The following is a 16,485-nucleotide window of genomic DNA, read 5'->3' on the forward strand; positions in this document are numbered from 1 at the left end:
GAAATTTAGCAAGGTAAGGGCTAAGTAAAAACACCGATTAATTCTTCCCAGAAACAGTCGATATGATCCATAAAAATAAACAGGCTCATAAGTTACATGCGATAGTTACAATAAAGATGACGCGAATTATGTTTTAGCGATCTCTTATAAAAGCATGCCCTAGAAATAGTGCACCCTTATCATATATATAAAATACATACGTATCTAAACTATATATATCTCAAAAGCGTTTAGTTACTTTAAACACTCCGAATATTCTATACGTCACACAGACAAAATTATTCGGTGGTGCCCTTTAGTTTAGTTCCGAAAGATAAACAACCAGCTTCGTTGTGTTTAAATTGACATAAACACGCTTCTTCTGTACTTAATTTATGTACTGTCTGAGAACGCTCTAAAACCACTAACACAGGACCGATGCAAGTAAATAATGAGACACAAAAAAAAATATTTAATTGAATCGTTGCTATCTGGTTTAACATTTTGGAACTTTTGATATTCACCTGGAGACATGACAAATAACAGTCAAAATGGCCATTTAAATTATGCCTAAACTACGGGAAACACAAAATCAAAACCGAGTTTTATTGAATCAAACACAAAACCTGTATAACTGACTACTTTACTATCATTTGTGATAAAACAACAGGAAGTATGTTACATGATCATCCTTTTGTATGATAACAAAATGTCACATAGAGGTAATTCCAGCTAATGCGTTTAATCGTTTAATTGGTAAACTAAGCGCAGGCATTGACTGCTACGGTGTTTATTGGATATGATAGAGGGTTCATGCAAATAACCAGTAGTCTTTATTGGATATTATTCTTGAATTGCACAAAATCCAGCATTTTTTCAATAATCAATGTCACTGGTATTGCCGGGTTACTGAGTAACGGCAGGCTTCGGCTTTTATTGTTCTGAGTGGATCCATTGTTTCTCTTGAGTCATTTATATTTACACGGTGCGACTCTCAGCAATGGTATTGTCAATATTATGTTTGGTTTGTATAATGTGTGGAATTAATGTAATGCTTTGTTCTAAATGTGATGTTTGTGTGTGTTTTGTATGGAATTTATTATCAGTTGGGATGTAAATTTCTGAATGTTTAATTTCAAACATTGAAAAGGTATGTTTTGCTCTTATCTTTTTTTCTGTAGGCTGAAAAATAATAGAAATAATTTTAAACATCATTAAACTTAATTCAATAATAGTGTAACGGGTATAAAATGATACTATAATATTTAAATATAACGAAACTATGGTTTTAAATATCTAATTGATTTTTGGTCGCATCTAATTTCTCATTAAGTTTTATAAAATATATTAGTGTTATGTGTACGTTTTCTATTTGAAAATTGTATTCGGTTATTATCTTATAATTTGTACAATTTGATTAGCCCCCCCACAAAAAACGTTTAAAATTTCTAACAAAAATAAAACATTACTTATTACTTTACATGAAAGAGGATACATGTATGTAAATATCTAAGTGTAATTGTAATTTATTTAATGGTATAAAAGAAAATGGCCTCGCTAAACACGTATGTGATATACATATAATTATATATCATGCCACTTAAATACAGTCAAAATTGTTGACACGTATAACATTTTTAGAGTAATCTGTTCGTTTGTTTTTACAAAATAGTTGTATTATAACAGTTATGTTATGTTCTGCCTAAAATCACCATCATGTATACCACTTGAAAAAGTCTTAGTTGTTAAAACATGATTTGTTAGCTTTGGGTATTAATGATATTCATATACTTTAAATGTATATCTTTAGACCTTAAACTTTTTCTCTTCTACTGTTCATATTTAATGTCTGAAAAATTAAGTTTTTAAAAGCGACGACTTTAAGAGATTTAACTCAGATATGTATACACGTTTATTTACTTATTTTATTCGTATTAATTTGCAATAACAGTACGATAAACATACAAATACACACATATGAAATGCATAATATTACCGTCTGTGTATGGATATAAATCACAACAATACACCGTACAATGGTCTGCTTGCCTTCTATCGATTTTACATCCATTTAGATTTGACAGCTGATTATGGAACCGAACATCTGCGAAGCAAACATTTACACACACTTTCAATTTCGTCGGTGTATTTTGATGTAGTGACTTTATTCCGTTAACAGCAGCTGTCATGTTCTCCGTCAGCGCTGTATTAATTGCTTCAGGGAAGAAATGACAACCTTGTACTTTTACAAAATAACATTGTACTGTAATTAACAGACAGTGCAAATCTATATAGAATTCATATTTTGCATTTTATACTGTTGTTTACTATTCCCTTTAGAAATGTTATCCTTGAAGTTGGAAAACTTAAAATTATCATTGCCGTAAATATCTACATAAGCGTCAACATTTTGGAAAAAAACATAATGTGCATTTGTACTACTTTTTAAAAAAATTATAGTTTAAATCTGTATCAGAGGCGTTTAAAATGAAACTATCCATGCAATTTATACTACTTTTATCGTCTATTGTAAACTTTGTATAATTGACATCGTAATATAATTATATTTACTGTCGCGTAAATCTGTACAAAAGGCTTTTTAACTTTACGAACTGAAGAAGTTCAATTTGTACCGTTATTTAAAACGACGCTATTCATTAAACAGTCAATTACACAAAACGATCTTCTGAAGATGGACATTATGTTTAAACTTAATCGTCATCAAACCACTGGTACAGCTGTGACCGTAATCGATATCAACATTTAAATAGCATTTACTGAATGGGTAATAAAATGACAATATCTAGCAACAATCTATTAGAGTATTTCAATTTGATAAAATACCTTTATTCAAGAGTAACGATATAATATCTTTGTTTGTTATATCGATCTGCTTCACATTTTTTGCTAATCGTATATGTTTTATTCTTCCGTAGAAACATGATGCTGTAAACACATTAATATTTAAAACTAAAATGAATAATATATTTCAAACAATGATTTGTCGTTGAATAAAATCATTGTTTGAAGTTCAGATGCGACGGGGCAAAGCCTGAGAGATTAAATTATACGCATCTGAGCGACACATAATAATTGTGACGCATACACAGTGATTTTTTTTCTCTTTTAAATCACGTTACAGTTTCTACTTTTCCATTTATCAAGAACACAAATCGTGTAAGAATTTTCATCAAGATATTTAAATATAGTAAATTCTTACAGAAAAAAAACAATTTCAAAGCCACATATATTTGCTTAGATACAATGCATAACATTTTTTTGTATATTGTTATTATTATCATTAATGTAAGCAGATTATTATGTTACAGTGGTAAAGATACCCAATTCGACCTTCAACACATGTAAACGTGTATTAAGGCATTAAAAAATAAACAAAGAGATCAATAGCTTAACATGTTGCTATTCAATGTAACGTCCGTATCAAAAATCGCATGGTATGGTTTCATTGAAATACGCATGTGATCCATTGATGTTAATAGACTTTTCTATACTTTGTGAAGTCTGTTTTACCTTTGCTTTTGTATCTAACCATTTGTCTGCATTTTGCACATTTTATCTAATTTTCTAATTGTTTAAAATAAAGGCTGATTTTATATTCAATTAACGAAAGTATATTATTTTCTAAATACTCGACTGTTGCCTTAAAACAATTGTATATCATATAGAAGAACTGAACGATATAAAATAAAAGCAGTACTTAAGAAAATCACGAGTAACATGATTTTAGTAAAAGTGCTCGGAAAGATTCTGACTTCACGGCGAAACAAGAGTGTTATAATACCTTAATGCAAGTAACGCATGCTCAGTTTATTTAAATTACATTATTGTTAAGCCTTCCTTAATGCCCGGGACAAATTTTTGTTGCAATAAAAAGGGTAGATTGTAGTATCTCACGTTTTGGACAATGCATACCACCGCAGAAACAGATAACATCATAATTAGTTATCTGGGCCGTAACTTCAATATAAAACTCACATTTGAAATAATACATAAATCCAGCACAGTGTTATTTCAGTGCACAACATGATTTTACAATAGGTTTACTGCAAAATGGTCGACATTTTAATGACGGAGTCGTAAATTGTTTACATCATAAATGTGTAAACTGTTTTTATTGTTCATTTACAGATGTCAAAATAATTGTTAAAATACTTAACATCATAATTCCACATCTGTTTTGCGGGACGAAAACTAATCTTAAGAAATTCTAGAAACTAAACCGGCATCAGCGCAAGTATTTCTACAGGTGTAAAAACAGTAAACATCACTTTGTAATAAAAATTCCATATAAAGCGTATACTATACAACTAAATAAAATGGAGAAATTAATAATTATATTAGAATGTTTACATGCTGGGAGTCGACCTCAATAAAATGTTTCCGTGTACTTTTAACAAATATGCCCATCACTTAATGACGATATATGTATGCAGGTGGTCGATTCATTCCACCCTTTCATTTCAGCTAAAAAAATGTTGTATTTAAACTAATTTATAGAGGTCCCTCCTGAAACTGTTAATAATTCTTGTGGGATGATATTATGGACACCCCTATTCCAGAAGCATCTCTGTTTCTTTAGCGAACTAAGTCTGAAACATCGATGTAAGGGCTCTTATCCTAATGTTTATAATTAGTAAGTGATGTTGACAAAATACTATAAGCAATCTTATAAGAAAATTAAGTGAAAACATTGAAAGGAACTAAGACAGTAACAGCTGTTCTGTTAACGAGAGGTTATGTAATAAAGTTACATGTATCAAACCCACTTTCACTGGCCTTTAATTAGCAGACCATGTATATACAGTCATTTTTTATGTCACATTCACTAAATGAACATTAATAATTATTATTTTTATTGTTTCCAAAAAAAAAATAGAAATAATAACATCTCAGTGAAAAGATTTGTATACTCTTCTGTTTTATGCAATAAAAACAGCGCAGATTCATTTTCTATTAAATAAATTATCAAATATTTAAACAAGGCACACTAAACAGGGATATACCTGGCTCAAACTGATAAAGTGGTCTACAAAGAAAGTAGTTTCAACAAAATTACTCCCAATCTCTGAATACTATCATATCTTATATCATAAATTATATCTGCCTATCTGTTACCGCTTGCTGCTTTCCTATTATAATTTAATAACATATCAGAAGCTGATAAGCAATTGGCTTGTTAACATATGTCTGCTTGCACTTCATGCCAAAAGGTTATGACTGTTTTATTGTTTATTTTGTATAGAAATTCAAGTAAAACATATTGGAAACATAAGCTTTTTAATATGAAAGTATGTTTCACTCATACTGCGTATAATTGTGTTTAAACTACGAAGTGGTTCATTTGATTTTTATCATGAATATTGAAAACGTACGAGATGTTTTAAGTTATATCTATTTTTTAATGAAAGAACAATTTTAATTTTAAAGCGTAATTATTTTCTTTGAAACAGGTATTTTCAATATTAATGTTAAATCAAACAGAAGTACCGGGTAAAAATTATCAACTGTAGTCGTTATGAAAAAGAATTAGCATTTATCTTTAAAACCCATATTTTTATGTCAAATATTGCCAATGTACGAGATCTATTTTTGCTAATTCCGGACCAATTTTGAAACGAAATTGTTTTCCTTGAAACAAGAATTTTGAATAGGAATGCTAAATAAAATAGAAGTATAATTAGCAGTGAGAAACCACATGCCTATTCATATTTGAAATTAATTCATGTTTAGTTTACTTATCATGCACTAATTTTTCGAAATGAAAAACTTTTGTTCTTAAAAATGTATTAAAATATGCCTTCACAAGGAATTGCCCCGATTGCATTTGCGTTAATGGGGTGTATAAAATACATCATTAGATTCAAACCAAACAATGTGTGCGTTAGTTAAAAGACTGAATGAAAATGCTAACTCAGTTCACACTGGTACATACTCATTGTAAAAACGTTATATACGAAACAAATAATTTACTCTCTTTATTATTCCTTCTCTTGAGAAGGAATATTATAGTTGAGTAAGTCACACTTGACTGAGCTACTGATACCGAAAGCTGTTGTCATTACAAGCTGGCCAATAAAACTCCGTGACCTTAGAAATAACCTAATGACGTTAGACTATTCTTTCCTAATTGAGGCGACTCTCTGACTGAACGCGTTCCGTGGATTACATATTACTAAACCCGAGGATGTTATTTTCTCCATTCTTAAAGAACATAACATACAATCAGTCGACCAGATAGACATATATCAGCAAATTTAAATGTAAACAACTAAATATTATCGTTACCTTGAAATGCATGGTTAATATATGAAAACAAACCCCATTGCGACCCCCTAATTATGCGCAACAAATTCACGCATCGAATCGTAATGGCTTGACCGGGTCAATGTCTTATTGCCGTATTTACTCTACTGAAAGTGGTAACAGATTTAATTTGTTGTTGGATTTAACAATTTATGTTAAATAACTAGCGATAATACTTACTTGAAATTTTTTTGGCAGTATAAAACAGACATTGCAACCACAATTTTACAAGATGATCATTTTATATGTATATAGATATGCCCTAGAAGGAACTTTTGCTATGCTTTAACTTGTTACAATACCTTTACTCCGCTTACAGAACACCGTCCCTGGTAGAGAGCAATGAGAAATAACGCTTGATAAATTGAAAGTCAATTTGCATTTGTGCTATATTTGGCCTAAGCCTCTTTAGACGATTGGCTTCAGAACAGATTGTCTCTGCTTCCTATTAGTTCAATGCGATTGAGGCCGCTGAATTAAAACTCGCCAATTAAATCTGATGGCTCTACACTCAATCTGAAGTCAACTAGATGCATTTTGGAAGTTCGGTTGTGATTTCCAGATTGTTTTTCTTCACCATTTAGGAACAGTACCGGTTTGTTTGAATTTTGACCATAGCGGTTGAATAGTGGAATGACTGCCGTTGAAAGGCTAACTAACAAGACTAGTCTGATGAAAATGTAGAAGCAGAAAATTATGAATTCAATAGTAATGTTTGATAGTTTTCAATGTAATAACTTTTGCTATTTATATTTGATTTTCGTCACCTGCGGAACAGGTGTGTCAGTTCTGACGAAGATGATATCCCTGCTAAATATTCAGTTACACGTATATCAATGTGAAGTTTATTATTCCCTATAAGTATTGGAAAAGTAACTTACTCGTGTACTTGCAGGCTTACTTTTTACAATAAAGCGCCTTTGTGAGTGTTACAATTTCCCACGGATATTTGTTATTATCTTAAAACATATCTTTTCAATACACTGATCTGTTACAGATAAAAGGCTATGGCAGTTTTCACGGCGTGTGGCAAAAAATGCAAAACTTTCATGAACTTATATTTCCCATATGTCGTTTAATCCTGAAAGGCTACAATAAAGTGTTGAGGAGGTTATTGTCCCCTTTTTCTTAAATAATTTGCTAATATACTATTTTTCTCCAATAGCTATCTTTCTTCCAAAGCTGATCATGTAAATGTTTGCAGATCATGAAGTCTGATAATCGCCCTTGTTTCTTATGTTGTTGTTTCTCATGTTTTTATACCCCTACAAACGAAATTTTTGTTTTGTTCTTTTTGTCGGTCGGTCTGTCGGTCCGCCGGTCCGTCGGTTTCACGGTTTCCGGACAATAACTCGTGGTAGGTTTACTAATGGTTTCCGGACAATAACTCATGAAAGGCTTGACAAATTTAAATAGTTTTAGTACACAGGTCTAACATCATAAAATACAGGCCATGTTCGACTTTGCCTACAAAATGTGTCAAACTCATGAATTCCGGACTCATGAAAGAATTGACAGATACAACCGCTCGTTTCAGTTTTTTTTTTCACCTTAAACAACTTAAATTGCACCTTGTGGCCATTTCTTTCTTATGGTTGCCATACTTCTGTGACAAGGTCGTATTGTGGGGGTATTAATCGCAACTCCTGTGACAGTTTTAATTATGTTTCGAAAATCAATTCAAGGAAGGAACTAACAGGCATTATTTACGATCGTCATAATGACTGTAAAATACATTGCATTCAACCACCTGTTTTTAGCCGAATGAAACACAGCCATTGAAATTTTATCCTACTAGACAAGGTATAAAATATAAGGACTTTAAATTTGTAGGTCTTCCAACACTCAAACATTTATACAAGAGTTTCTATGACTGAAATCATATGGTAGAAGGTGCTTATGTTATATGATAAAAGGAATATGTTTGAACTAAGCTAAGTGTTTAATCATTATCTCAAAGTAATAACTGATGTCTTATATACAGGTAAGCAATCTGACTTGTTAACTCCCACGAACCAAAAGTCTGTGGAAAATTTATCGTTTATTTTGAAGAGGACATAGATTAAAATAAGAAACAAACGATGTCTTTAAGTCTAGTGCATTGCACTTAATGCTTCACGTTAATTAGACTAAATCTATGTACTTATTTATTTGATTTTAAAATTTATGAGATTTTAATATGATGTCTGAATTTTCAGAATACCGATTTAATGTACGAAACTTTTCTGGATTTTAATAGTTTCTGTAATAAAACAAACGCTAAATATCGATTTTATATAAAAATCTTAATATTCCATAAAATTGGTAATGTACTTCTAACTCTGGCTATAAAATGAGATGACACAAAGTCTCTTAAGTTGGTAACAATTTGGTGGTTTACTCGATTTCCAATATCAACTGCTCATACATACATTGCAAGCTAAAACAAAAAGTATTGGATCAAGTTGATGATTCTTCGCCACCATCAAATCATGGAAAATAAAATCTGTTAAAAGATCCTTTGGAAGCGAAGAATGCAACCAAGAAGAATAATAACAGATTCGGATTGATTGAGTCTGTTCATGAGAAGTAATGGAATGTGCAAACCTCTCACGCTCCATAGCACCGGCTTATGCGGAACTCTATAACACATAGGTTGAATGGATTCCATGATCCCAAAGGACCAGAAAATATAATAACACTGAATCCGAGTACGGGGCCACTATAACAGCCGACACACGACACTTAAAGATTGCTGTTGTTAACAAAAACTGTAAAAAGATCCTTTGGAAGCAAAGAATGCAACCAAGAGGAATAACAGCAGAATCAGTTTGATTTAGTCTGTCCATGAGAGGTAATGAAAGTCGCCTAAGTATTTCAGCGTTTACCAAGTCAAAGTTGTAATTTGATACGTTGTGCAGCTACTTCAGCATCTTTATGCCTTCAGTCAAAATTGCCATATGTATTCCAAAGTAGATATATTCATGTAATCGCCGAATGTAGCTTACATTTCAATTTACTGTTTGTGACTCGCTGTTTTAAGAACCATTCTCAGTACATGTATCGAATACAACACGAAGAAATCTGTTCACACTATAAAAGCCTCAGGATCTATTTTAGCTCTTTTCAAATCCGTATTTAGAATAACTCGGTGTCTATTTTAAGAAAGAGTTTAAACTAATCAAAGAAATCGAAGTAGATTTTCCTAGTTTACTTTTATAAAAACGAAATATAAACGGTAAGCTAAAAATGTACAGTGTCCCATATTTTACTTGTGCTGCAATGTATACTTTGATAGCAAACTTCTTCGATATTTCAGAACGTAGAGCAGCGTGTATCGCACAATAATAATTTTATATATTTCTTCTATAAAAACACTAGATACTTCTTCCATAAACGCTGGGAAGTCGCCGTATGACCTATAATTGTGTGCGACGTTAAACCCAACAAAAACAAAAAAAAAACTAAACAACTATCACTTATAGTTATTTGGCAATTGTAACAGATTTGTAGAGCATGATGCGAGTATTACACCCTTATTTAATAGCTTTCCGGTCAGTAAGTCAAAGAATATTTGCCCGAGGTTCAAAGGATCGAAGCTATTACCCGACAAGCCATTCACGATTTGTTTTAAGACGTCACATCAAAATTGTATTTCACTGGGTCTCGAAAACGACATATCTAGAATCTCATCGTTTGAATAATTAGCTTGTAACACAGTTTACAAAAAGACTTGTATGTCCCTCAATTTCCTGTTGTCAGCTGTGTGAATGCCCTGCATTGTAAAAAATAACAACAATATTATCAGTGCAAGAAGAAAATATTTTAGTAGATAATGTTCAATAATGACAAACCAATTAAATTTAACTACTTGAGATTCTTTTTATCTGAGTCATATCAAGTGTGTGTGTGTGTGTTTGTTTAAGTTTTGCACATACGAAATTGATCTAAAATGATTAACTCGTAAATGAAAAGATAACACTTGGCATCATTCATATTACTGTCGCATTGAATACCCGTCTTCTGCATTCAATGACATTTAAAGATGATGATTCTATTAATCTGTGTGTACCATTATTTTTAATGTACTGTTTTCTTTTAATAGCAACACATTGCACTGTATACTATGAATAAATAGTAGCTTTAAAAATGTCGCAAAACACCATATATAAAGCTCTCTATAAATATTTAGCTCAATCTATTTGTTATATTCGTTCGGTATTACAAGTTACGGGACTTTAATATTTGAATTATTTGGATTGAACAAGACCAAAAAGAACATTTTCTCAACCAATTCATCTTCAGCAGACAGATACGATTCAAATGTGATTTGTTTATGGAACTAAGTTCTAATTTCATATACAGATAATGTCACTAGGATGTCTAAATTTAGTTCTTAATTTGGTATTACGTTGTAAATTAAGTCAAGATGGTTTCAAATTAGTTCAGTCGCTGTTATTCACGTCGGGTAAAACATGCTATGAGTCTAGTCTACTTAAGTTCTATGAGTTTAAAATAGTTAAGTAAAGTAATTAAACAAATGAAAACAAAACAAACATATTAAGATATACTGAAGATTCAATCTGCTGACAGCAACCCTGACAAATAGTAATTAGCAATTACGATAGAAGTTGTGGCGATCAGTTGTTTCACAGGCTGCTTATAGTGAGAGTCGTACAATGTTTCACTAACATATATTATATAGACTCGTTTTATACTTTGATTGACTATAATCATTCATTGATATTTCTAAAAGCAGATTTTGTAACTTAGATAAAAGATGCGCTTTGCTTATCTTAAATATGCAATCCACTATAATAGTCCTTAATACGTTGAGTATATGTTTAGATGTATCTGGTATATGAATTTGAATGTTTTTATGTAACTTTAATGCTACTTTCTTCACAACAAATGAACCCATCTTCTTCAGGAATATTGTATTTTCAGATAAGCATATGCCTCGTTAACTCTTGCTTGTTTTTGTTGCGATCAAAAAGGTTACGGAAAATTTGTTGTTTATTTTGCATGGGAGTTTCTACGCACACAGTCGAGTAGTATAAGCCTTTAATTTATTGTGCTTTTTACTTTAGATAAATAATACTTGTTTGTAAAGTCTCTCACCTATTCAGCTGTGAGTGATTAAAGAAATAAGATTTTAGGATATTTGAAATTTCGTGTTGCTGGCGAAATATAAGACGATTTTTAAACCTGGGCCCGTATTCATAAAGAATCTTAGATAGAAATATATCTTAGAAGTCATCATTTTCTAAGTTTTTCACATTTTTGACTTAAAATGTGTCTTAGAAACATTTTTGCCTAAGAATTGTTCTAAGAACGAAATCCGGCTTAGAAATTATCTTAAGTAGGTGATTTTTCTCTTAAAATTTAAGACAGGTGGCCACTTATCTTAACTTTTAAGAATTATCTTAGAAAAGTAAAAATGAAATGGACGCCAATGACCGCAGTTAACAGTTTTTCATGAATTGCATCTTTACTGTATAGACTTTATCAAGCTTAATTTAACTTGTGACGGGCTTTCGGCATCATAGGTAGCACCTAATTTCATATTAAATATAGACATAGAAATGAAACTAAGAAAAACATTTTCTTATACTTTTTTCGCTAAGATTTTTCTAAGTCGCTTTATGAATAAGAACTTAAGAATTTCTCTTAGCTAAGTCTAAAAAAATAAGATAAGAAATATTTTAGAGTTGATTCTAAGATTCTTTATGAATACGAGCCCTGGTTATTTTAATCATTCTTTGAACTTTGAATTTGAAAGCTAAATTAAGTTTTGTTGCCATAATAAACCAGTGTTCTCCAGATTTAGCCTCATAACTTCCTTGAATCTTCCTTTGTTGTATCGCGGGCAAATTATCCATTCGGCTAGAGGATATAAACCGATCGATTTAAATATTGCAGTACTTTTCAGTTCTGATAGTGTATTAGATTGGTGAAATATTTCAACATATTTTACACACAGGATGAATATAAGATTCGATTCGTAAGCTTGGCGCACAGATAGAGCTATGACTCTTAACTAGTCCGTTTCTTTATTATTATTGCGAAACATTATTTTTCATTTAGAAAAAGGTGATTGCATATATTATAGTTTCAGATGTAAATGGAAGATTTCAGCTGAGACTTTTACATAGGATATCTTGTAAGGTATTAGATGCCATAGTTGGAAAAAAAAACCAGAGGGTGTCTCCAGAGTCTGCGAAACATAGATTGCGCTAATAGTCCTAACACACGTGCCGTACCTGTACCGTGCGATATAATACAATAGAATGGAATTGATTTTCAAATGATTAATTTCTGTCATGTGTTAAATTCAGTACATAACCAAAATCACGAAATGAAATCGTAATATCAATACAAGAAAGAAATGAAGTGAAGTTGGTTCTAATCGGTTATAAGGTAATAGTTATAAAATGCATATTCAAATTGTGTAGACTGTTATTTAAGCAAATGCTGAAGTCGGCAATTTTCATACATTCAAACATAAGATCATGTTCAATATTTATTGGTTACCCTTCATCGCCATGCCTCACACATACCTTGGAATAACTGGGCATGGATGGAAAATTACGGATAAGTAATGGATACCGCTGCCTAATTTAGAAATATCGTTCGTATATCCAGAGCGATAAAATGGTAGGCAAAGAAAGTAGTTTCGACTAAATTACATTAAATCTCTGAAAACTATCATATCTTATATCATAAAATATATCTGAGTCTCTGATACCACTCGCTGATTTTCTTTTATAATTTAATAACATATCGGAAGAAAAAAATTTTCAGATAAGCATCTGGCTTGTTAACATAATTTTTTATGTCTGCTTGCACTTCTTGCCAAAAGGTTATGATTGTTTTATTGTTCATTTTGTATAGAAATTCAAGTAAAACATATTGGAAACATATGTTTCTTAATATGAAAGTATGTTTCACTAATACTGCATATAATTGTTTATAAACTACGTCGTGGTTGATTTTATTTTTATCACGAACATTGAAAACGTACGAGATTTTTAGTTTAGGTCTATTTTTAATTAGAGAACAATTTTTAAAACGAAATTATTTTCTTTGAAGCAGGCATTTTGAATATCAATGTTAATTCAAACTGAAGTACCGCGTAAAAATTATCAAGTGTTGTCCTTATCAAAAAGAACTAGCACTTCTATTTGAAACCCACAGACATTCTTGTACCTCCCATGTATATTTTTCTTGAGAATATTAAGTTCATTTCGATATTAGAAACTTGTGTCCTTTAAATGTATTAAAAATATGCTTTCACAGGGAATTGCTACGATTGCTTTTTGATTAATACAGAGCTTATCATTGAGATTAAAAAAAAATGTGTGCGAATGAAAATGCTAACTCTGTTGACACTAGTACACACTAATTGCAACAATTTTATATACGATACAAATAATTCTCTTCCTTGCAATACCTTTAATCTGCTCACAGAATAACGTCCCTGGGAAAGAGTAATGAGATATAACGCTTGATTAATTGACTTTCGAATTAAAGTATTTGATCTATATTTAGACTAAGCATCTTTCCCATAAGTCTATTTTAAGACAATTGGCTTTAAATAGATTAAGAATAGATTGTCTCAGATTCCTGACTCGTTCCTATTTTATCCTTTGCCGTGCGATTAAGGTCGCTGAATGAAAACTTGCGAGTAACCTCTGAGAGTTGTACACTCTTTCGAGACATCATGACCTGAAGCCAACCGAGCTGCATTTTGGAAGGCCGGTAGAAATTTCCAGCTTGTGCCTGGTTTGTCTGAATTGGAATCTCTGTCGTTGAAGAATCTAACTAGTGTTACAATGTATGCTTTAAAGTAAATGTTTTCATTCAGTGTGTTTGTGTTGTGTTTTTGTCAACTATCTTAACTGGTGTGCCAGCTCTGATCAAGCCGATCCTCCGGCCAGATATTCAGTTACTCATCCATACATTTATGTAAATTTAAAAACATTTGAAAAGTTATTTACCCGTGTAAACTCACAGGTTTATATTTTATGAAAACCTCACAATTTCCCGGAGGCATTTTATATGATCTTGTATTTGTCTCTTTAAATTTCCAAACACTGATCTCTTACCGATAAAAGGCTGTGCGTAGAAAATATGCATGCATTTGCCACGGCGTATGGCAAAATGCATAACTTTCATGATCACGTCGTTTAATCCTGTAAGGCTACTATAAGGCATTGACGAGAGGTTATTTTCTCCTTCGCTAGTATATTATTTTAAACAAAAAAGCTCTTTTTTCACAGCTGATCATGTACACATCTTGCAGATTATGAAACATCACAAATATCCTTGTTTCCTATGTGGAACATGCTTTTATGATTTGAAAATTAAATCAAGCATGGAACTAACAGGTATAATTTACGGGCGTCATAACAACTGTAATTACATTGGAATCAACCACCTGTGTATTTTTGCAATTGAAATTCTATCATCATAGAGATGTATAAATATAAGGACTTTTGCAGGTGTTCTAGCACTTACACAAAAGATAATAGGTAAGGGTAGATTTCTCGGAAGCACAGAGCACCAAAAACACAGCCCCAGAGTCACGCATTTACATAGTAGGCCCACAACAAAAAGAAGCTGTAATGGAAAAATATTTCAGACGGGTTGCTTCAAACATCCAACAAGTACATATTAATATAAGCTAAATATTGATAAAGGGGAAGGAATTGGTAAGGGGCGAAATGGGGTCGGGGCTGGGGGGGGGGGGGGGGGAATCCGAAGGGGAAAGTTGAACAAGGACGAATATACAAGGGAATGACAAGACTTTCTAAACTAAAATCTTATGGTAGGAACTGCTTATGTTTTAATTAAACTGACATGTTTGAAGTTAGCTCAGTGTTTAATTATTTTCATATTTTTTGTAACCTCCCTGTATCTCACAGTTATAATTCAACGTCCCATCAGATGTATGTTATTAACAAGTAAGCAGTCTAGCTTGTTAACTCTAACTTACCAAAAGTCTGTGGGAAAATCGTTTACTTTGCACAGGACATAGACTAAAATAAGAAACAAACGATGTCTTAAAATAAAAGTGCATTGCACTGAATGCTACACCTACATCCGTTTAAATATATGTACTTGTTTATTTGATTTTAACATTTATGCGATTTAAACACCTATTCTGAATATTCAAAATACCGATTTAATGTACGAAATATTTCTGGATTTTAATAGTTTCTGTAACAATAGAGAATTCAAAAGCAAAATAAATTTCGAATTTGTATACAGTTCTATATATACCAACAAATTGATAATGTAGTACTAACTGGCAATAAAATGAGATATTTAAATCCTTTCGAAAAAGAAAAAAACAGTTTTGTGTACCAACTTTCCTACACCAGCAGCTATTGCATACATCTGAAACTAAAAAAAATACTGATCCAACAAATAAAAAGCCGCGATAAAACCCAACTTCTATCAGTATAACGCAGAATCCATGAAACAAAACAAATATTAGTATTTTAACGTTTATCAAGTCTATTGTTTAGCGTGTACCAAGTCAAAGTTTTAATTTGATACTTTGTGAAGCTATTTTAACATCTTAATGCCTTCAAACAAAATAAATTGCTACATGTATTCCGAAATAGATATATTAACGTAATCGCCGACTTCAGCATACATTTCAATTTGCTATTTGTGACTCGCTGTTGAAAGAATGATTCTATTTCTGCGTATCATGAAGCCATCTGTTCACTCAGGAACATCCTCGTCAATGATGCAAAATCAGAAACATTTTAGATCGTTTCCAATCCGTATTTACTTTGAGTCTATTTTAAGAAAAAATGTTTACTTTAATATCAAAGAAAGTCGTAGTTAATTTTCCCAGTATGAACTTTCACATTAAGACACTGCCCGTTATTTTACTTTAATGCTGCAATTTATATTTTAATATCGTACTACTTTGACATTTCAGAACGCAGAACAACATGTAACACGTGCGAATAATCGAACAATGTCAATTATATCATTTTTTTGTAAAACTACTAACGATTCTATTACTCATAACTAAAAACTGCGCATGTGGTGAGGATTACAAATATATTATGCACTTTAAATGACTTGCCGGTCAAAAAGTCAAAAGTATTTTCCCTAGGCTCAAAGGACCAAAGCCATTGACCAACACGCCGTTCAGTAGAGTTCTATTACGTCACATGAGAA

The 16,485-nt window shown here is 31.7% G+C and overlaps 1 protein-coding gene across 2 annotated transcripts in view; it reads left to right on the top strand.

The window, feature by feature from the left end:
* Positions 1-403: 403 nt before the first annotated feature.
* LOC123538368 (potassium voltage-gated channel subfamily H member 8-like) overlaps positions 404-16,485 on the top strand; it is a 168,557-nt gene continuing 152,475 nt past the window's right edge. Inside the window, exon 1 of one of the 2 annotated variants that reach the window (XM_045322413.2) lies at positions 404-982. The gene's annotated coding sequence lies outside the window, so the exon portion shown is untranslated. The other variant, XM_053530375.1, reaches the window with a different exon arrangement.

This window comes from Mercenaria mercenaria, chromosome 18 (genome assembly GCF_021730395.1).
Source record: "Mercenaria mercenaria strain notata chromosome 18, MADL_Memer_1, whole genome shotgun sequence".
NCBI lineage: Eukaryota > Metazoa > Mollusca > Bivalvia > Venerida > Veneridae > Mercenaria > Mercenaria mercenaria.